The sequence below is a fragment of the Podarcis bocagei genome, assembly GCF_964188305.1.
Source record: "Podarcis bocagei genome assembly, chromosome: 3".
NCBI classification, from domain to species: domain Eukaryota; kingdom Metazoa; phylum Chordata; class Lepidosauria; order Squamata; family Lacertidae; genus Podarcis; species Podarcis bocagei.
In genome coordinates this window covers 28,018,970-28,042,600 of record NC_138127.1, presented here as the reverse complement: position 1 = coordinate 28,042,600, position 23,631 = coordinate 28,018,970, and the positions used below count along the sequence as shown (strand labels likewise).

The 23,631-nt window shown below is 43.1% G+C and overlaps 1 long non-coding RNA gene across 1 annotated transcript; it reads right to left on the bottom strand.

Annotated features, from left to right (window-relative positions):
* Positions 1-3,614: 3,614 nt before the first annotated feature.
* On the bottom strand, positions 3,615-22,022 carry LOC308583519. The gene is made up of 4 exons (XR_014006272.1): positions 21,651-22,022; positions 20,713-20,761; positions 13,017-13,111; positions 3,615-4,952 (listed from the first exon to the last, which is right to left on the bottom strand). It is a non-coding gene; the product is annotated as an uncharacterized lncRNA (long non-coding RNA).
* Between the last annotated feature and the right edge of the window lie 1,609 nt (positions 22,023-23,631).

The following is a 23,631-nucleotide window of genomic DNA, read 5'->3' as shown; positions in this document are numbered from 1 at the left end:
CATTAAAGATCTTCTGAGCATAAGCATAGGAGGCAGCTGTCTTGATAGTGAGGATCACAGCAATCGATGCGAGCTTCAGGGGCCATGAAGGGATGAAAATCAAATAACTTGAGTCCATGTGCCTACAAAGACCTGGCTTGAGTGATTGGTCTGCTGGGTGCTAACAGTGAATGTGCAGGGTCTCATTTGAGAATACAGTACAGTAGACCCTCTAGTTACGTACTGTTCTGGATACGTAACTTTCGGGTTACGAATGCGGCAAACCCAGAAGTATACTTCCAGGTTTTGCCCCGCGTGCATGCGCAGAAGCACTCAATCGCGCTGTGCGAGTGTACAGAAGCGACGCCTCTGCCTACAGACTTTTTGGGTTGCGGACAGACCCCCAGAATGAATTTAATTCATGTCTGGAGGGTCCACTGTAGATCAATTCTTAATATGGCCTAGCGTTACCAGGCGTACAAATTTGTATTCCGAACCAGGTCATTATGAACTTGGACACCATCACAACTTCCTCCGTGTCATCATCGCAGGCATTTGCGAGCCCTGGGAAAGGTGCAAGCAAGCCCGACATCGTGTGAATGAAATTCACCAGGGATGCTGCCTTGCATTTCACATCTATTTTAGTGAAGGGGGAAATGGGGTTGGGTGGGAGGTCCGGAGATGATGTTGCTTGGCTTGACGAAGTGTGAGACATCTTAATAATGGCGTCATTAACTAATGAGAAGAAAAGGGAACGAGTGAGTCATTTTCATTTTAGGTAGTTTGTCTTTCTTTCTTACGGTGTGTGGGAAATGACAAAATTACCAAATGAATGCAAGTCCATTATGTATCCAAAGACTTATATTGAGGGATTGTGTACCTTCTTTTCTTCAGCAAGCTGAAGTGTATGTGCATAGCTACTCCAGGCCATTTTTGCTCACTTCTCTTTCGCCTGCCTTACTTTGACCGTGAGACACTTGTTGTCCTAGCTCTTCACTTTTACAGTGCTCTGAAATAGGGGGAAAACAAGTGGGACTTGCGACAGAGGGAGGGATTCAATGTAGCACTGTGGCAATTAGTCCCTCAGCACAAGCGCTGCAACTTGACAGATAAAACAATTACCCCCCTCCTCCCCTTGCACACTGTTCTCCCACCTTCCAAGAGGCCTTTTGTGGGGTGTGAGGGGGTGGAGAGGGGGCAAAGCCCCATTGCACTAGTGGAAGTCCTTGTGTGGACTTTTGCTAGTAGGACTCACCAACTGAACCCTAATCTAATGCTAGCATGTGAGTGTCATTCCTTTCCCCTCATCCTGAATTCCATTTCTCTCTTCCCCTCAAAAAAGAAAGAAAGTCAGAATTGCATACCTACTGATCACATTCAGTTTTCATTGGGATGTTGGGGGGCTTTTCCTTCTAAGAGTTAGCTTTCTAAAGATTTTTGTACTTCCACAAACGCTGGGTATTCTTTCAGGCCTGTTTAGACCTCCCCTCTGGTGGCGGAGTTAGTGCCATTTTGATCACATAAGGATTAACACTCAAATGAGTCAAGTTTCCTGTTAGTATATGTGATATGTTCTAGCATCAAAATCACTGGCCCCAGCCTAACTAGCAGAGGCCCCAAATGGGAGATGCACACCTTAGTATATGAGAGTAATGGAGACCAAAGGAGTGCCAAAATGTACAACTCCAACTGCTGTATGCATGGGTCTGTTAGATTGGGCTCATGTTCAGCATGTATGGGAGGAAGTAAGAAGAGCCCAGCTGGACCATGCCAAAGCCCGTCTAGTCCAGTATCCTGTTCTCATGGAGGCCAACCAGATGCCTTTGGGAAACTTGCAAGCAGGCCCTGAGTGCAGTACAACTTTCCCACTCATGGTCCTCAACAGGACATGCTTCCTCCAATATTGTAGGTAACATATAGCCATTACAACTAGTAGCCCCAGAAAGTCTTATAAAATAAGAGCGATTCCTTTGTTTTTATCCTATGCATCTGCCAAAAGGCACTGGCTATTCAAAAGCCTTGAAACTGAAGGGTACTTTGATTTTGAACAAATCTCAAAAGCGTGCTCTCAAAAACCAGTGTCTGCCACAAGCTGGATCTCTTTGTTAAATTCTATTCTACTAAATCAGAAAGGTGTATCAGCCAGCCAAGAACAGCAGCCATTGTCCCAAATGAGACAAAAGAGAAGTATGAGGGAGAGAGAGAGAGAGAGAGAGAGAGAGAGAGAGAGGGAGAGAGAGAGAGAGAATGAACATGAACGGCTTCATGCTTATATGTTGTAATTATCATAATTTAATTTTGAATAACTCCTAGCACTTTCATCTTGCTTTGTAGGATTTGGTTGCTCAAGTGTCACAAGCGCTTCTTGAATGGAAGATTTCTGTATTGTTTTCTGAACCTTTTAAAGGTTTTACTACATTTTATAAATGTCTCTAATTTCTCTGGGGGCTGTGAAATATCTTACTCGGGAGCCACTCATCTAGTAAGCATTTTTTTAAAAAAGAGAAAGAAAAGAAAAAATAAAGTGGGGGATGAATAGCAGGAAGCTGTCTGGTTCCCCACATCCTCCTGTAGTGGAGTGAACTGATAGAGCGGATGGGTGGTAGTCAGTGCTAGTTCTACTCAAACCCATTGAAGTCAATATACATGACTAACTTAGATTTCTGAATTTCATCAATGCAACGCCTTCTTTTAGTAACAGAGGTGCACAAAGTCATGCACCTAATGTAAGAATAGTCTTCTCTGAGAAGATCAAGTGGCCACCCCAGTCCAGCATTCTGCTTTCCACAATGACCAGACAGATGCCTCCAGAAGTATTTAGAGACAGCCTGCCTCTGAATATGGCAGCCCAGAGGAGCCTTTCTAAAGCAAGGGAACAGGCTGCCCCACCTCATCAAGCCATCCCAACTGAGCTGGACAAGCAAACTTCCTCTGCCAGTGATATTGAGGCCACCAAATTCTTTGAATTGGTGTGTTATCAACTACCTGGATCTCCTTCCTTAGATCCCTGGTACTGAAAAGACATTGAGTGTTTTGCCAAGCAAGCTTCACCAGGAAAGACAATCTCTGAGTCACCACAACTCTCCTTAGGGCCTTCTCCTTAGTCAGCACCTGCTTAGCCTCAGGTACTGAGGGAGTGGGGAGCTGGAGGGTGGGTCACTGAAAGGTTCAGGCAGGATCATGTGGAAAAGGTTGGTCCTTCTAATAGCTGAGTTCCAAGACATTTGGACCTTCATGGGTAATGACCAGCACTTCGAATTTTGCCTAGAGACACTAGAACCAGTGTAACTGTTTAAGAACTGGTGATATCCATTCAATGTGACTGGTTCTAGCTTAGCCCCACACTGTGTACCAACTGATGATTCCAAGAAATCTTCAAAGGCAGCTCCAATGTATTGCAGCAGTCCAGCCTCAAAGTTCCAAGCCCATGGATAACAGTGACCAGACTATTACTGCGAGAAGGGCTGTAACCAGAGGCAGCAGCCTAAGAAGATAAAAGACATTGTGTGCTGTGGAAATGGCTTGGTTCCATCTTATGTGGGATTCAACAGCAGCCATAAGCTACAAAAGCTGAGCCTTCAAGGCAACCCCATCCATAACAGCATGGCTACCACACAGTTACATGTAGAAGAAGAAGAGTTTGGATTTGATATCCCACTTTATCACTACCTGAAGGAGTCTCAAAGCGGCTAACATTCTCTTTTCCCTTTCTCCCCCACAACAAACACTCTGTGAGGTGAGTGGGGCTGAGAGACTTCAGAGAAGTGTGACTAGCCCAAGGTCACCCAGCAGCTGCATGTGGAGGAGTGGAGACGCGAACCCGGTTCCCCAGATTACTAATCTACCGCTCTTAACCACTACACCACACTGGCTAGATGTTAAATAACATGGTCCCATTGCATTAATGTTATAGAGCTGAGCTGTAGGCCTCTTAGCATCACCTTCTAGAACAGGCCATCCAGATAGAAGTGGAACCACTGCAATATAGTACGGTGCCTCTAGTCTCCAACAAGGATGGCCTATCCAGAATAATACCATAGTTGATGGTATCAAACCACAGGAGAATCAGCACATTGTGGCTATACTTGTCTTTCTCCTGACCATAATCTCATCACAAACAGACATATACACCTTGCTAAAATAGCAGAACTATTTAGGGCATGAGGCCTGAAGTTTGCATTTGTTTTAGGCTTATGTGTGAAATTGGATGCTACATTTTAGGTTCTGTCTAGGATTCTTCCCTTTCCTGTTGACTGTTGGAAAATTCTATTCCACCTTTAGTTATAAGACATGGAACTGTTGCGTGTCACATGTCTGTTTACATTCCAGCACAGTCTGCTGGGAACTTCCATTGTGTGTATAGCTTTTGTTTTTCTCTGTCTCTCTGAGAAGACAGAGAAAGAGAAGACATGTTTCTTTGCCCTGATTTATGATTAATAAATCTGTAGTTGTAGTATGCTTCCATAAGCCTCACGCCTATTCTGTGTGTGCAGTTCGCTCTGCTGACATAGTGTGCCCTGGTTTTGAAGCCTGGGTTGCTGATTTACGTCAGAGCAGAGGCCAATGGGTCTTCGCAGCGGGACGGCTGGAAAGAGACGACCCAGCTGGGGGTAGCCAGCTGGCCTTGTGGCCCTCTGTATGTTGACATTGACTACAGTGTTGTAGGTGTTGACCTTCAGTGAGGTCAGATTGACTACCATGTTGAGATTTTGCTAGGTTGTTTTAATATTGGAGGATAAATCAGGGATAACCACTTAGGGTATTTTTCAAGCACAATATGTTTTTGGAAGGTGCTCAAATCCAGCTTACCTTAGCCACAGGTAATTAAATCTTCATGCAGCCATTTCCGCAGCTTCTCTTTAATCACTGCCTTCATTCCATTGCCAAGAATCCTCTCCAAACTCCTTGCTCATATGCCTCTGCTTTCAGTCAAATGCCAGCAGCCTCTCTTGCACTGTCCTCTTCTGTTTTCTCTTGGGAAATCCAGAGTCATTAGCTTTGAGATCACAGAATGTTAATTTTTTTCAATGACAGATTAGTTCCCAGCTGGATATTGAAGACTTGCATGTTAAAGACAGGCAGTCCATGCTGAGTATTTATTTTGTATTCAACAAGAAGAGGAGAGAGGATAATCTGTTTAGGCACAGGTGGGTTTACTTCATCTTCAATGCAATCCTTGAAAAGGTTTAGTGTGTTTAAGTGCTTATGTTGATTTCATTGGGTCTTATTTAAATGTATTTGAAAGGTGAAACCATCCTGGTATGCTGTCCTGCACTGTGAATTAACTGGGGCTTGTAAAACTACAATTTCCCATATCCAGAGGAAATGGGAAGCTGCAGTTTGTAACAAACTATATCTAGACACTTTAAATCTCCTCTGTGTTTGAAGAGGGGAAGAAGACAAAGCTAGCCTGAGGCTTGCTGCAGCACATCCTCATAATGCTAAATGGTTATATATAATTATGTCAGACAGCAGCCAATGTCTGATGAAAATATAAATATGCTTTCCATCAATGCTGTTGTAGCATCACGTGGTGCAGTAGCCAATCATGTGAAGTGGAAATAAAAAGCACAAGTGTCAGTTAGTTCACAACATGAGAAAAACCTTTGTGTGATTTGTATGTTCAATAGCATGCTGTTCTAGTGTTGAGAATTATGTAAGACAGCTTCAGAACTTTTCACAGCTGTCTAAAGTTCTGATGATAACAGCTTATGCTCCCATTTACAGATATTCAAACTAGGTCCAGGAAAATGAATTATGTTTGATAGAGTTGTGATCAGTGGCAGATCTACATTTGGGGGCCCCTGAAACTTGAATTGTTGTGGAGGCCCCTTCGCAACCAGCAATGAGGTCTGGGTAATGACTGTTATCTTATTGTGTGGGTTTGTTCCACAACAGAGCACCACATTTTTGAAAAAATAGCTGCTACCTCTGATTTTGATTAAAATTGTTGTACTGGATTATCTCACATGTCAAAGTCACTGGTGTGAATAAAAATTTCCTATGCCTTATAGTTTTCGAGTTGAAGAAGAAGAAGAAGAGTAGTAGTTTGGATTTGATATCCCGCTTTATCACTACCCGAAGGAGTCTCAAAGCAGCTAACATTCTCCTTTCCCTTCCTCCCCCACAACAAACACTCTGTGAGGTGAAGGAGGTTGAGAGACTTCAGAGAAGTGTGTACCGCCCGATATCACTCCTTAATGTGGATTACAAAATTTTTGCAGACATTTTGGCAAAAAGATTTAAAAGAGTTTTGATGGAGAAGATTCATAAAGACCAAGCAGGCTTTCTCCCTAAAAGACACCTAGCGGACAATGTAAGGAATGTAATAGACATTTTGGAAAAGCTGGAGGTGAATATAAACACTAAAGCAGTATTGATCTTTGTGGACGCGGAGAAAGCCTTTGATAATATCTCTTGGAGTTTTATGAGGAAGAATCTTCATGGGATGGGGGTAGGCCAGGGTTTTGAGAATGGTATGGCTGCAATATATTCCGAACAAAAAGCTAAGCTGATTGTAAATAATGTTGTGACTGAGGAACTTAAGATAGAAAAAGGAACTCGGCAGGGGTGCCCAATCTCCCCATTACTTTTCATTTCGGTTCTGGAGGTGTTGCTGAATATGATAAGAAATGACCAGCAGGTCAAAGGTGTGCAGGTCGGAGCTAAACACTACAAGTTAAGAGCGTATGCAGATGACCTAGTATTGACTTTGCAAGAGCCAAACACTAGTACGAAAAGGGTTTTAGAAATAATTCAACAATTTGGCCAGGTGGCTGGATTTAAGTTGAATAAGCAAAAAACTAAAGTCTTAGGGAAAAACCTAACAGATATGGAAAAGGAGAAGTTTCAGGAGGAAACAGGTTTGACAGTGGTTAAGAAAGTCAAATACCTAGGGGTTTATTTAACACCTAAGAATGTTAATTTGTATAAGGACAATTATGAAAAATGTTGGTCAGAGATTAAAAAAGATCTAGAAATATGGTCAAATCTGAAACTGTCAATGTTAGGCCGAATTGCAGTAATTAAAATGAATGTATTGCCTAGAATGTTATTTTTGTTTCAGACCTTGCAGATTCTTGATAAGATGGAATGTTTTAAGAGGTGGCACAAAGACATTTCGAAATTTGTCTGGCAGGGCAAAAAGCCCCGAATTAAATTCAAAATACTGACTGACGCTAAAGAAAGAGGGGGTTTTGCCCTGCCGGACCTAAAATTGTACTATGAGGCAGCAGCGTTTTGCTGGCTGAAAGAATGGATGCTCCTCGAGAATACAGACATCTTGGATCTGGAAGGCTTCAATAATGCTTTTGGTTGGCATGCATATCTTTGGTATGACAAGGTTAACAGTACCTTTAAAAATCACATTGTTAGAAAAGCATTATTTAATGTCTGGATAAGATACAAAGACTTATTGGAAAATAAAACCCCTAGATGGGTGTCACCAGTGGAGGCTAAAGCAGTGAAGAAACTCAATATGGAGGTCGGATGGCCGAAGTATTGGGAAATTTTAGAACAGGATGGAGACAAGGTTAAACTACAAAGTCAGGAGAAATTGAAGCACAAAGTAGAAAATTGGTTTCAATATCGCCAAATAATGGAAATTTTTAAACAGGATAGGAAAATCGGTTTCCAAGTGGAGAAATCAAAACTAGAGACCGAATTGCTAGAACCCAATACTAAGAATTTATCTAGAATGTATAACTTGCTGTTGAAATGGAACACACAGGATGAAACAGTTAAATCTGCTATGATTAAGTGGGCGCAGGATGTTGGACACAACATTATGTCAGATGACTGGGAATGGTTATGGAACACCGGTATCAAATTTACGGCATGTAATGCCTTAAAGGAAAACATTATGAAAATGGTATACAGGTGGTACATGACCCCAGTCAAGCTGGCAAAAATCTATCATTTGCCCGATAATAAATGTTGGAAATGTAAAGAGACTGAAGGTACTTTTTACCACCTTTGGTGGACATGCCCGAAGATAAAGGCCTTCTGGGAAATGATCTATAATGAAATGAAAAAGGTACTTAAATGTACATTTTCCAAAAAACCAGAGGCCTTTCTCTTGGGCATTGTCGGCCAATTGGTGACAAAGAAAGATAGAAATTTCTTTATGTATGCCACAACAGCAGCAAGAATACTCATCGCAAAGTATTGGAAGACACAAGATTTACCTACTCTGGAAGAATGGCAGATGAAAGTGATGGACTATATGACACTGGCTGAGATGACAGGCAGAATCCGTGACCAACGTAAAGAGATGGTGGAAGAAGAATGGAAAAAATTTAAGAGCTATCTTAAGGACTACTACAAACTCAACGAATGTTAAAATGTTGTGGTTGCTAGAAGTAACAGGGTACAGGGATACAAGGTTAGATAATAAAGGAGGACCAAGATGACAGAGATTAGAAAGTAACAACTGGGAGTTGCTAGTTCAAATATGGACACTGGGATGCAGAGAGGGGGGGTATGGGGAAGTCCAAGAAAAGAGGTTTATGAAAATATCTTTGAAAGTATTTTGTATGTTTGTTTTGTTTTGTGTTTGTTTGTTCTTTTTAAAAAATGCTGTAAAACCAATAAAAATTTATTAAAAAAAAAAAAAAGAGAGACTTCAGAGAAGTGTGACTAGCCCAAGGTCACCCAGCAGCTGCATGTGGAGGAGCGGAGACGCGAACCCAATTCACCAGATTACGAGTCTACTGCTTTTAACCACTACACCACACTGGCTCAGTTGATAGAGCATGAGACTCTTAATCTTAGGGTCATGGGTTCAAGTCCCACACAGGGACAAATAGTCAGACTAGATGATCCTTGTTGTCCCTTCCAACTATTCTGTCATTCTATTGTGGGGGGTGAAAATTAGGGAAATGTTTTTACAAAGTCACTTAAGCCCTGAAGCTGAAGCTTCATTAGTTTTATAGTAGAGCCGCCCTGGTTGCGGTTCATGTTCTTCATAGTTTATAGATCACATTTTAAATTCAGCCATGGCTTATATAGCATTCTGCACTCGCTCTTTGAAGGAAAAGTTCTCCAAATAAGCTATGTCATTGCTGGAGCCTTCAGGATTTCTAATCAAATCTTGTAATGTTTTCAATTTATACCTCCCTCAAGCCGCTAGATATGGTTTATGACCTATCAGCCCTTCAGAGAGAGGTAGCTCATTTACTCAGCGCTGACTCTTCCTTCTCCTGACCAAAACTCATAATCATTTATCATTAAACAGAAAATTATTATCAAAGTGTATCTTTTCTGTATTGTGAAGGAACTTGTTTTAAAATGGAGGGTGTCCAGCATTAACCGTTTCTGTGCCTCACAAGTCAGCATGATACCTGAATACTTCATTAATATTTGCCTTAAGGAATTTTTGTCATAGATATACATGTACTTAAAATGGCATAGCAAAATATCTCATTATACATGACTAAGCCATTTCTCACCTTCTCACCCATTGCCTTTTCCTGTAAGACCTATTACAGTCGTTAAGAGTCGTCAACAGGCTCATCTCAGCTATCTGCCAATCTCCCATTCCCACCACCCTTCTGAGTAATACCCCTCCTCACCTTCTCACTACATAGAAGGGTCTGGCAACTTCTGTTTCAGTGTATCTGAAGAAGTGTGCATGCACACGAAAGCTCATACCAAGAACTAACTTAGTTGGTCTTTAAGGTGCTACTGGAAGGAATTTTTTATAGCAAAATATTGCTAGAGTCGCTTTTCACATTACATTTTGGGCATATGGGCCAACTTTCTGAGAGTCACATAAGAGTCTATGAAAATGTGTATCATTTGAGGGAGAAGACTAGTTTTGCTTAAGTAATGGTGGTTTGATTTTTAAGAATTTATATAGATAGCAGCAGCATGCTTAGCTTTCTGACATCAGTGCTCCTAAACACCAGTGCTTCCAAAGTAGTACAGGAGTTCCCTAGTCTGTGAGAGCCAGACACAGAAACAACATTTCTGAAATAATGCCGCCTTCTCCTGTATCATCCTACCTGGATGAGGCTCTCCCTTCCAACTCTACAGTTCTATGATTCTATATACCTTCTAATTATGTTATAAATTGTATGAGGGAAAAAATTATGTTCCTGCTTATGATGTATCATGTTTTATATAACCTTATTTATTTAAGACCTTTATATATACTGCCTAAATATCTTATTTCTAAGCAATGTACATAAATACAATCTACAGAAAATTCTGTAAACTATCCTGTGGCCATTTTTGGTGAAAGGCGGTATAGAACTACAGAACCAAATAAACTTGTGCGGCTTTTCAGGACCAGGGACAGCTCCCAGTGAGCCATTGTGGTCCAGCAAAGCATAATGTGTCAGCCCTTTTTTCTTTACTTTTCATTAACCACATTTGTAAAGGTGACAACATTAAAGCATTGCTATTTTGTTTTTCACTTCCAGTTCAATTGTTTCCCCATTCTTCAGCCCACCAGTGTCAACTGCTAATGCTAACCTGTCACCATTTCATTACTGTGACACTTTATTCTTCATAAATCTTTACCTGGACAAGCACACAGAGTCATTTTCCTGTCATTCTAAGTCTTATCAATGCTGCATGTTAAAACAAATCATCCCAATGGCAACACACTCAACTCCCAGGAGTCAAGAGAGTTGCACACAAACTTTTTAGATGTTCAGTTAAAGATGCTGCTTCTTTAGAGCAAATTGGGGAAACAAAAAACATCGCCTGAGTAATGTGCAAAAGCATATTGGGATGAACAAAATTCAGCAGATGGCTTCTGTTTACAAAGGATCTCAAGAGTAATTTTGTGTTGTTGTTGTTTTCTATCATGAGACGGGACTTGAAATATTCTTCCACACTAGGCATTTACTGTGGAATAGCCACACTATATTCATTCAGGTTTTTTTGTGGGGGGTGGGGGTGGGGATCATTATCCAAACATCTCCCTAATGCTTTCGCTGTTCAGATTCCCAGATATTTCTATGTACTACATCCTTCAATCCACTTTAGCAAGAAACATTATAAAAGAAACATTCCAAACTGGCAAAAGTGTGGAGTACAACTGGTACATTTGTCTTGTGAGCTGACAGTTCCCCCCATACATAAAACCCAAAGGTTATGCCCAGTATTAGTTGTATTTTGAGGTTTTCAAGGAATATAATCATGTGCTAGGAAAGAAGGTCAGATTAGAGAAATCACTGGATCCCTTATTCTCATTGTTTTAATCATCACCTCTAGTGGAATATTTTAAGTCAGAGGTAGGGAACATTTCCGAGCTTGAGGGCTTCATGCTTTCTATGCGCTCTACATTTTAATCTTATAAGCACACAGTGGTTGTAAATCGGGTTACAAACACCTCGGGTTACAAACACTTTGGGTTACAAACTCCGCTAAGCTGGAAGTAGTATCTTGGGTTAAGAACTTTGCCCCAGGATGAGAACAGAAATTGTGCGCCGGTGGCGCAGCGGCAGTGGGAGGTCCCATTAGCTAAAGTGGTACCTCAGGTTAAGAACAGTTTCAGGTTAAGAATGGACCTCCGGAACAAATTAAGTTCGTAACCCAAGGTACCACTGTATAGTATATGGTATTATTTATTTGGTTTTGAAGAAAACCGGTGATCTTTTAATTATTTGAGTAACTGTAAAGAAAGATGCTAACACACACACAAATTTAGCAGCTTATACAGGTAACATGTCTGAAATTATTTCCTGCAGTATGGGTACTATAGAGAGATAACTGTTTCCAGATATGGTTCTATACCTTGCTGTGTTGCTTTTATTCTTAGTTCCTAGTCAAGTAAGCACAGTCAGCCTGTTCTCTTAAGCAAACTTCAAACAGACATGCTGGATTGTCATGCTGTCCCAGAAGTCTTGGCATGAATACATTGCATTCATTATGGTGCCTGTTATCACTCTGAAGCAGCTGTTGACATCACAAAATGAAAGCAAGTTGCTCTTCAGGGAATACTGAGCACAGGGCTGACATCTATTCCCTAGTTCATGGTAGAAGTTTGTGCATTTGTGTGTGTGAATTCAGCACAGAATCTCTCTCTCTCTCTCTCTCTCTCTCTCTCTCTCTCTCTCTGTGTGTGTGTGTGTGTCTACCACACTATCAAGACTGAGACACTGTGGGGTGCACAATCATACCATAAGATAGGGACCCTGAAATCCAAAGAGCTTCTTCATGCACGCTGAGGAACCTAGGTCTGCCCACTATAATTTGCAACCTCTCTCCTCAAATGCCAAATCACAGACTTGTCTCTCAGTTTCTAAAGATAGTAGATAGGTAGCCGTGTTGGTCTGCCATAGTCAAAATAAAAAAATTCCTTCCAGTAGCACCTTAAAGACCAACTAAGTTAGTTCTTGGTATGAGCTTTCGTGTGCATGCACACTTCTTCAGATACACTTCTTCTTCAGTGTATCTGAAGAAGTGTGCATGCACACGAAAGCTCATACCAAGAACTAACTTAGTTGGTCTTTAAGGTGCTACTGGAAGGAATTTTTTTAGTTTCTAAAGATGTTTGCCAAGAGGCACTTGGCATTACTGCTTGAGAAAGACAAGTTCCTTAGGCACATAGAACTAATCACATTGTACTTTGGATCCAGCCTGGAGGATCACCAAGTCCAGCCCTACCATTGGGCAGAGTGAAGCAGCCATCCCAGGCATTGGTTGCTGGTGGAGGCAGGCAGCAAAGTTAAATATTTGAAGAATAGCGGTGAGATGCTGGAGGACAGAGCTGTCTGTGCCATGCAGCATCCCATTCACCCGGTAAACTACCCCGTTGTCCTTAGTTACAGCGAAGGATGCTGTCCGTTGAAGTTGGCTTCTGTATATGCCATGGCTGGGTGCCATCTTGTCCTTTGTCATAGGTCAGTCCTGAGGAACGCATGCATTTGTTTGTTTGTTTACAAATGTTTCTCTGCCACCCTTCAGTAAGGATTCTCAGTAAACACATACAATATTGTGAAAATAAAACAGCAGAAGCAGCAATTAAAACATGCAATTAATCAGAATGGATAAAACCAAAAGCTAGTTCAACTTAGATTACATACCAAAGGTCTTTTTCTGACACTGAAATCACATTCAATTTGGCACCAGGCAAGCCTCTTTGCAGCAAGCATTCCACAGACCAGGCAACACATAGAATCTGCAGGAAAAGTACAACAAGCTACAACGTGAAATAGGTGGTTTAATCTTCTTCCTCTTTGCCCTCCCCACCCCACCCTTTGACTCTTTCGTCATAGCCATCGGAAATGCTAAATATATTCAGATGTTGCACACAAATATCATACGTATACATGGCAAGAGTTCAAATGATTACCACTCACCTCCACATACATTTGCTAGTTGCATGCTGGATGCAATTGGTTGTCTTTTTATTGAGAAATATTAAGATATTTTATTAAGAATTTCCAACTGGGAGGGGTAGAAAACAAGACAGAGAGCAATTGAAGACCTTCACAAAGCCATGCATATGTTCTACATGCATATGTTCTGAGTTTTCAGAACTCTGACGTCTCTAGACATTTTGCATCAAATCTATGATTGCTGTAAACAGTCATCTACTGCCTGACTGAAGTGAAAGATTGATAGATTATTTTTTTTTTTAAAAAAAAATGTACCTTGAACAAAAAGCAAGCATTTCAAGGGGCTGATAATTCATTGGATAATTAAATACAGTTGCAGGAAAAAATGGATTTGCTTTCTCTGAATAGATGAAGACTTAAACATAACTATTTAGATTGGGCAGTTGTTTCCTTATGATCTCATTCCTAATGCATGTTAGTCCCTTTAGTGTTGGACAAACTGTCACCTCAGACCTTCAGAAGTCATAAACTTGCCTCAGATGAACTTGGACTATCAGAGTCTAATATTGTTGCATGCACTGCTAGGCAAAATGGTGGGTTAGTCTGAGATATGATTGAAGGGGGCAAGATCAAATCATCAGGATCAGAAGAGGAGAGGACTTAGGACTTGCCCTCTCACACCCCTAAGCATCATGTTTTAGCAGCCGCCTCTTAGATCTGCTTTGTTCCTCCCCTCTCCTTTACCTGGGCACTGGATCATGCAAAGCCAGGCATAAAAGATCTACAGTTCTCATGACCAATTAGCATTCTCATGACATTGCCAGAGCTATGTAAAAAAATAATCTCTCCCATTTCCCTTTAAAGCAGAACTATTGCTTGGTGTCAATTGCTTTGATTTTGTATGCAATTACATTTCACCCTTTGCTTATTTTGCAATGACGTGGGGTGCACCTCATACATTTGGAAAGTGAACAGTTCAGATAATTGGAAATGTTATTTTACATAAATTTATTTTATGTGGTGCTCTGCGGAAGGGACGTTGTGATCATGATGCCACTGCACTGCATAAGCTTAATTTTCAATTTCAGTCTCCAAGGACTATTCCGCGCAATCCAAAACATGGTTTCCCACGGACAGTATACTCAATATGGGGAGCAATAGAATACACGTGTTTGCACAAATAGGTTTGTGGCAGTCTCTTGCATTACATTCTTAGGTGTACAGTGGGGCAAGGAGAGAACTTTGTATCCCCTAGTGCATTGCACAGAATGCTGCACATCTTAACCCACAAATTAAACATATTGTCCTTTATTTCTGTTTTCTGAGTGGACAGGGAACTGTGATTGCCTCTCTCTACCTCATAATTATACTCTGCATGAACTAAGCTAGTAAAGAAAACTACAATAAAAAAACCTGTCACATCAATTTGTTCACTTGGGCTGATTATTTTGCTTTGATTACACAGACCGCTGGGCGCAGCAGCCAACCTCTCCATCTTCGACCTTCTCCCCAGTTACCAAACGCAGCAAGTCAAGGTCAAGAGAGGCGGTCTTCAAACCTTCTAAGGGGTGGCTGGCATCTGACTGGGCAGGGAAATGGTCTATTCAAACCACTGAAGCTGCTGGTGGGAAGAAACAGGATCGGGACCATGGCACTGGGGGAACAGCAATTTAACCTTCCCCCCTGCTCCATTTTCCCAGTGAAAATAATCTCCTCTCAAGGTTGCTGTTTGCCTCATGATTGGCAGCAAATGGCCACCTAGTGATTTTGAAAGCATGATCTGCCAGGACTGGAATGAACTGGAGATAGGATCAAGAAAACGGACACCAAAATCAGGACCAAAGAGCAACTGAAGGATGCATATCCATCCCAGAGCTCAGATAGGCCTTGTTGCTGCAGAAGAGTCCAATGGGCAGTGCAGATGGGCAGGATCAGCCCAGGGCCTAAGGATACATAGCTCCCTGGGTGGATTCTGCAACCTGTCATTCAGTGGCTTATCAAAAGAGGGCAGCTGCACACAGGCCTGAAGCTTCCACGTTTGAGCCCCAGCAGCTCCTGGCATGATAGCATACTAAATACGGCCTCTTCATCATTGTAATCTTCATCACCGGTGTCACAGAAAGACTGCATGCCTGAGTGCTAAAAGGTAACTGCGGGCTGTTAGAATTTGAATACAACATATGATGGGCAGGTGTTGCTAAATTAAACTGGATAAGCCTTGCCTAAATGCCATGGGCTTTTGACTGACACATGGCGGGTGTGAATCAGTTGAGCAGTTCCCTGAGCCTTTAACTGGAAACAAACAGGCAGGCTTATCTCACTGAGAAGAGAAAAGAGCCATCTCTTTGAAATGGCAGCTGCTGAATAGGTCATTTAACATGTGCTGTTGCAGACGGACACAAGGGAACAATATTTTGTATTAACTAGGAATAATTAGCAGCAGGTTAATAGTCATGTCAAGAGCTGCTGGTTGCCATACAGCATTCTTCAAATGACAGTGATATCCCCCTAAGTGCTGCGGAGGAAGGATGAATTGCTTTCCAGATTAGATGCAGGTCAGTAGCTGATATACTTACATGGTACCAATTGCTAAAGTCAATGTCTGTCTGCCAGTTTAGTCCACAAAATAATTCTAAGACAAAAGATTCAAACCCAACAACCAAGCTGTAGAAATAATTACACTGGCTGCATTCAGACATGGGGTTTGTTGTGTTTGTTTTGCTGGTTATAATGTTAGTGGTTCTGGAAATGCCAGCATCGAACATTTCCTTTACCAGTCGTGCTATGGAACTGTGGCTTTTTTTACCAATATGCTGCCATGCTGCACTAAATTTTAAGTGACGGGAAATAATTGTCACCTGAACTTGGACTTTCTCTGCTCAGCCAGGGCTATGCCAATGTAAGTCCCTCACCTGACTGAGATAGACATGTGCTGGCATAAGTCCATCAACCTGGCTCAGCTGGTGGACCCTAAGACAGTGTAATTTAAGTTCCCCAAAAAGGGTGTTCTGAGGGCGGGGGGCAGGAAGGGGTGAGGATAGGACCGTGAAAAACTTATACCTCTTCCAGACCCATTTCTGTTTGGTCATGGGACCTAACAACCCTGTGGAACGTAGCCCACAAAAAGAATGGTGCAAGTCAGAAACAGAAGAATATTTATTTGCATCAGCCATAGCAAGGTGCAAGTCAAATTTCTCCTGGACAGAGTTTCAAATGGGGTGATTTATGCCACCCTAGAGTACATTGGCTTTCTATAGTTAGGATTGTTCTATAAGTGCAACCAAGTCTGGATACAATCCAAGTGCCTGCGTTTGTGTTACTTTCATGGAACTTGGGACAGTTTACTTTTAAGTAAACATAGATAAGATTGGGCTGCAGTGCATAGGTTAGTTCTGAAGAATATTTTTCGCTGCTGTTGTTTTTACTCTTGAACTATGCGTGGAGCTGTTAATGTACTAATTTTCAGTTGACTCAAATTTGTTACCTAGAGACTGGGTTCTAGGTTCATGGGAAGTCAGCTTTTCCCTTTATTTAGAACCTTTATAGAACACGATTTTTAAAAAGAATGATCCAAACGGTGTATAATTTGAGAATAAGGGGCATAGTGCATAAATTAAAATGGGAGGTTCAGGGAAATGAAATATGGGTGTTTTGTAAAAAAAAATGAGAGAGAAGGCATGAGTATGTGTTTGTGTGCTGTGTGTGTGTGTGTGTGTGTGTGTGTGTGCGCGCGCGCGCGTGCTCCCAAATTGTGTAGAGACTGAGATGCCTCTGCTGAACTACAGACTCAACAGTTTTTAACTACCCTTGTCAGCTAAGTTAAAAAGTTTGTATCCATGAGGTTGGATCCAGTGTCAGTCATACTCAAAGTAGACCCATTCAAGTTAATTGACATGACTAACTTAGTTTCATTAATTATAATGGGTCTATTTATTGGATGCCATGCATGGTCTGGACATATGCAGCAATGCTCTGCTAACCTTCCCTTGTACCTGATATGATGACAGGGTGGTATGTGCCCCCACCAGTATTCCATGTACAGAAGCCAAGCAGACTGGCAGATGAACATTACTTCAAGACTGGCAATGAAACAGTATCCCTACACCACACTGGAGGGCAGCAGGCTAACTTAGGGGATTGAGGACACACTATGCGGTACAATCAACTCTGTTCTCTAATGCCTTGTTGCAACTCTCACCCGTGTCTGCCGCTTGAGGCAGTCATCTCGCTCTACCCAACAATAGGGCAGGCCATGTATGGTCTTCATAATCAATTGTTGATAAATTTTACAGCAGTCGTCTGGCATCTGACTAAAGCTAATTGCTTTTCCTTTTGAAATACTGTCTTTGCCTTCAAATGTGTTTTCAGCTGCGGTCTATAGCTAAGGCGGCAGCAGATATCTAAAAATAGTGTGGCTCATGCAGTTCTTAAGAAGTAGTTAAGTTTTTTAGCTACGGTGGCTCTGCCTAGAACAAATCACCTCTGACTAGTCACATTCCATGCAAATATTTATGCCCTTAAACAAACTGTTTGCATGTAATTACAAAACATGATTGCAATTACTAAAGTGTTTAATAAGACCCAAACTCTGCGCTCTAGGGATTCATGGGTGCACCAGTGACCTTGCCTGTTATTATAAATGAAAGCTCTCTTTTCCAGCACGAAACAATGTCACCTGCTAATGAAATAGTTTGACATTTTGTGTGTATGTGTCTATCAGATGGCATTCTTTTCCCTTTTCACAGCCAATTAAATTACAAAGTGAGGATGAAATGAGCACAGCTTCCCATCTCTCCACAACTCTTTGAGTGTGTGGCTGGGCAGGGGGAATCTGATGTGATGTTGTTGTGTTTGTGTTTCCTAGCCAATAGAATAATGCAAAGAAAGAGAGAGTGTTAAAAAATGTAAATCCATGTGTTCGCATCATAATACACAGTGGCGTAGCGTGGGTTGTCAGCACCCGGGGCAAGGCAAGTAATTTGCGCCCCCTAACCCGTGGATTTTAGCACTTGAGTGCGAGCGCCCCCCCCCAAGATGTTGCGCCCGGCCCCCCCTGCACCCCCACGCTATGCCACTGCTTCAGGCCCCCCAATAAAACATTTGAGGGGGCCAGTCCCCCAGTTGATGGGCATTGCCAATGTGATCAACTATGCAGGGCGGGGTTTACTTGCCTCCCCCCCCCAATATCATACTGTATTCACGTTGGCACCCCTGATGAACTCAGCCGGGCTTACTTCTGCCCCGTAAGCCTTTGCACCTCCGCGTCTCCTTTCCTCTCTATATGTAAGAGGGTGAAGGTCAGGCTGGCAGCGCAAATAAGGGCCCCGCTGCTGAAGGCCTCGCCCGCCACGACCTCCTGGTCCACGGGCAGGGCAAGAAAGTGCCTTTTCCTTGGGGGGGGGAGTCTTAAATTTCAAAGCATTATTATTATTATTATTATGAATATCTAATGTGCGTGGTTTCTCTACCTCCACCGACGACTCACCACGTGCGGGCTCCCTTCACCTCCCCATCCCCTCAAGGGAATGGAAAAACGACGTGAGGAAAAGCGACGCGGCGGGACAGCCAGCGAGGTTCTCCTCAGAGCCTTTTCCCGCCGCCCCCTCGCAAGACAGCCCTGAAGCCGAGCGCGGAGTGAGGGGCGGGGCCCGGCGGAGTCTCGCTGCCCCCCAACGCCTCTCGAGGCGGCATGAGGGGCGCCGCGTCAAGGGCGCCCGCGGGCGCAGCGGCGGCTCCTGTCAGGGCACGAGGCTGGCCCGGCGCCTCTCCCCCACCCACCCCGTCCGCCCACCCATATCCCGCTCAGGAGGGGCCGGTGGGCTGGCAAGCGCCTCACAGCAGCAGCACCAGAGAGGGAGAGAAGTCCGCCTCCCGCCGCCGCCGCCTCTTCATCCCCAGCAGCAACTTCCCTGCCCGGCTCCCTGCCGCCGCCGCCGCCTCCTTCTCTCCCTGCTTTGCAGTAGTAGCAGCAGCAGCCGCCGCCACCGCTCCTCCTCTCCTCCCGGGGATGATGCTCTGGCTCCTCAGCGGCAGCTCCCGAGCCGTGTCCCCGCAGCGCCTCCGCTCCCCCGGGCTCCCCTTGGCTCCCCTTCGCCGCCTGGCTCCTGCTGCACCACCTGGGGGCAGCGCCTATGGCCGGGGCTTCCTCCTTCCCGAGACATGGGGCTCTGCTATAGCCTGCGCCCGAGGCTCTTCGGCGACTCCGGAGGCGGCGAGCGCCCCCCCCCCAGATGTTGCGCCCGGTGCGGCCGGCACCCCTGGCACCCCCCACGCTACGCCACTGATAATACACTTTTTTTTTCAACTCCACTTCGTTGAGGAGATGAAGAGGGAGACTTGGGTCAGTGGTGCAAACATGCTCCCCAAATCATATAGTCTCAGCTGGCCGGACTTCAAGTATAGGATTCCACATCTACGGGTGATAGATGCTTTGTGTATACACACACACACACACACACACACACCAGCAGATTGTAGCAAGGCGTGGTGGGGTAAAGGAGCAATGTTCTTCCTTCGGGGGGGGGGGGGAAATCAATTAGAGACCAAAGCATCCACAGACACAGAGAGACCAAACAGTTAACACTACTGTGCACTTACAAAAAAACCTTCCCCATGAAATATCTCCCCCTCTGCAAAAAAAAAAAAAAACTAGTATGAAAATAAAAGGCCATAAAATGTTTAACTTGTGAGTGTATTGCATTGAAATGATGAACTGCAGAGCTTTGCATAAGCAGCTGTATACATGACTGATCTTGCCATTTTCTCTACAAGCTCTCCATAAATTCAGGCCTCCTGTTGGCACCAAACCGATGCCCTAAATGCACCATAAGTAATCTGCCATTTCAACAGTAGTAGCTGGGCATTAAGTAGCAGGGGATTCTGTCAAGCGTTCCCTAATGACAGTCAGTAGCGTTCTCGTTCACATCATTTACAAGATTAAGGAGCACACTTCCAAGTTTACTTGTGTCAAATGATGGAGAAAATATATACAAATAATCCTCGTTACTCTGCTTTCTGAAACTGACAGCTTAATCAATTACAGCTGCCATTTGAAGAAGTTTGCTAGGAATTCATAGCAATTCATTTTATGACAAGACAAACAACACCTTGTTGGTAGGAACAAGAGAGATATTTAAGTGGCTTGTGTTGGTGAGGTATAGCAGCTAGAGGCCACAGGGTCAAATTCAGCCCTCTGAGTGGTGCCAACTCCCCTCTATAGTTCAGGGAGAGGAGTACTTGTTTAAAAGCACATGGTTCATTATGATTAAATTCAGCATTCCCACCGTGGATACCATAGAAATTTATTAACAGTATTAATACATTGATTAAAAATATCCATTAACCATTCAAAAACTTAGCCTGGTTATTTGCTTCATTTTGTTGACTACACGCACACACACACACACACAGAGAGAGCGAGAGAGCGCAATTGAATACTCACATTACAGTGTTGGGAGTACACACAGCCACTTTGCTTGACAGCATTCAACCTAGGAAGGGAAAAACACAATCAGAAAAGACAGGTATGATATAAGGACAGACACATCATCAGCGTTCCTGGAAGCTGCACCAGCGCCCATGAAGCCCCATGCCACCCACACATGGAGGGAGACAATGAACACACAGTGATTGGGACAGACCCTCAACACGTGCTCCTGTATCACCACAAAATGTGTATCAGGTGTTTTATAAAGGCATATTACTATTTCATAAAACATTTCCCTGTAACATTCTGAGGTCTGCCCCCCAGCTATCTTTGCTCCTTTGTATTCTCCTTTGCATCCTCTCTTGCCTCCTTAATTCTGAGTGCAAACCAGTATCTTTTAGGTAGGTAGCCCAAGATACCCTTCCGCCTAATCGGATGGACTTGTTCCCCAGTTCCATCAACTATTTCCCCACTGCATGCATGCAAAATGAATCCTGCCGAGATGGTTCAGAGGCTGAGCTCATCTTTTTTTAAAAAAACACGATTCCCATTTCAAAAGAGCTAAAGCAATAGGATTAATAATATTCCTCTGTTTCCCTAATGCACCAGCTCGTCCGTGGAAGATATTTAAGACACATTTCAGCATCTACTTGCTTGTAAACATGCCTGGCTGCTTTGTTTCCTTCTCTAGTCTGTTCCGTGAAGGTAGCCTTCCCCAGCCAGGTTCTTCATCCCTGACCATTGGCTATGCTGATTGGGGCTGGTGGAAGTTTGAATCTAAGAACAATGGGAAGTCACAGCTTCTCCGCCCCTGCTGTGTAATGTACTACATTCAACAGGGGTGTGGAACTGTTTTCCGCCTGAGGACCACATTCCCTCATGAGCAGCCTACATTCCGACATATGGGTGGAGTCAGAGGGGAAAATGGGCGGAGCAATGGATGTAAATCCTACCTTGCACAGTAGACTACATTCCAGCTGCATGGAAGCACCCCGAAGTTCCCTATCCCTGCTTACAAGATCTTTTTATTCCTAAAGAAGAGAAGAAAGTTCTCAGAATCCTTCCTAGCCATAAGCATAAAGCAGTGAAAGCCGTCACTTTATTGTAGGAAACAGTTATTGGGTAAGTGGCAGAAACCAAAAGAATATTTTTGCTCTTGTGAGAAAAAGCAGAGAGTTAACCATCAGACACAAATTTGTCACAGGAAAAGGGCGGCTTGAGATTTCAGATATTAAACATTATTATGAAGCAACACAGCTCCAGGCTTTAGCACAACCTTCCTTAGCCTGGTAACCTCCAGATGTGTGTGAGTTGTTGTTTTTTAATCTTCAGTACTAGCTATATCTAGAGTTCCAAAGGTTGCCCATGCCTATTATACAGAGCGTATGGGAGGGGAAATGATATGCCCCTTTTGGCTGATCTATGGCAATGCAGAAGAGGGCTGAGGTGAAGTCCTTCCCTGAACTTCTGCACACTTTTTTATACTGTGCTGTTGAGGGGACATTTTGGAATGGCAGTGGTGGTTGTATGAAAAGCCATGGAGTCTGCATGAACTTACTGGTGGTCACAGGCTGCACCCACACCATGTATTTAAAGCACTATGACATCACTTTAAACCATGGGTAGGCAAACTAAGGTCTGGGGACCGGATGCGGCCCAATCGCCTTCTCTATCCGGCCCGTGGATGGTCCAGGAATCAGCATGTTTTTACATGAGCAGAATGTGTCCTTTTATTTAAAATGCATCTCTGGGTTATTTGTGGAGCATAGGAATTTGTTCATATATTTTTTCAAAATATAGTCCAGCCCCCCACAAGGTCTGTGGGACAATGGACCAGCCACCTGCTGAAAATGTTTGCTGACCCCTGCTAAACTGTCATGGCTTCCCCCAAAGAATTCTGGGAGCCGTAGTTTGCTAAGGGTTCTGAAAGTTGATAGGAGATGCCTTTCCCCCTTTGCAGAGTGACAATTCTCAGAGTTCCCTGATAAGAGGGATTGATTGTTACATCACTCTGAAATCGTAACTTAAGAATAGGGAGAGGGGAAGAATATTTGCTTCGTGGTAATGCCGTGTGACTCTCTGCCCTCACTCTAAAGTCTGCCAGGGGGAAAGATGGCAACTGCTGCTGCCAGGAATCCAGAAACACAGGAAGCTGCTTTTGACTGATTGGTCCATCTAACTCAGTATTGTCTTTCCTGATTAGTTAGCATCTCTCCTAGGTTTCAGTCTTCCCCAGCCGTACCTGGAGATGCCAGGGGTTGGATCTGAGGTCTGCTCTCTGCGACGCATGGGCTCCACCATTGAGCTTTGGGGCTTAGCCCCATCAAGCAGGTGATTGTAGCAAAACAGCTGATTTTGTGGATTCTTTTATACATATGCCCCAAAGCCCTCCAAAGTTCAAGCCGAAAAAGTTCTGTGTAGCACCAAATAAAACAGCAGCAATAAAATGGATAACTTTTATTTTATTTTTTAAATAATATTTATTACTTTTAAACCTTACAAAATGAAGAAAAGCAAAAAAAAGAAAAAGAAGAAAGAAGAAAAAACAAGAAAAAACATACAGTACAATATATAAACAATACACAACATTAACACATTAAACAAAATAAAATGGATAACTTTTAAAGCAACAGAAAGCTGTAACTGGGAGGCAGTGTGTGAGTGGGGTGGAGGGGGGAGGGAGATGGATCAACATAGCATCTCTGGTACTTCTGCTAAGCTTTTGAAAAAGCCATAGGATTAATCTTCTATATTCTGCTTTTGAATTGTTTTAATTCTATACAGAGCATAGGGAAAAGCCTACCTGTTTAAAAAAGATATACATAGCCATGGTGGAACAATCTCAGTTCTGATCACAAATCTGCTGGAAATCAGCAAAGCCGAGAGCTTTAGTTAAGCAGGGATTTATATGACTGAATAAAACCACAGAATGTA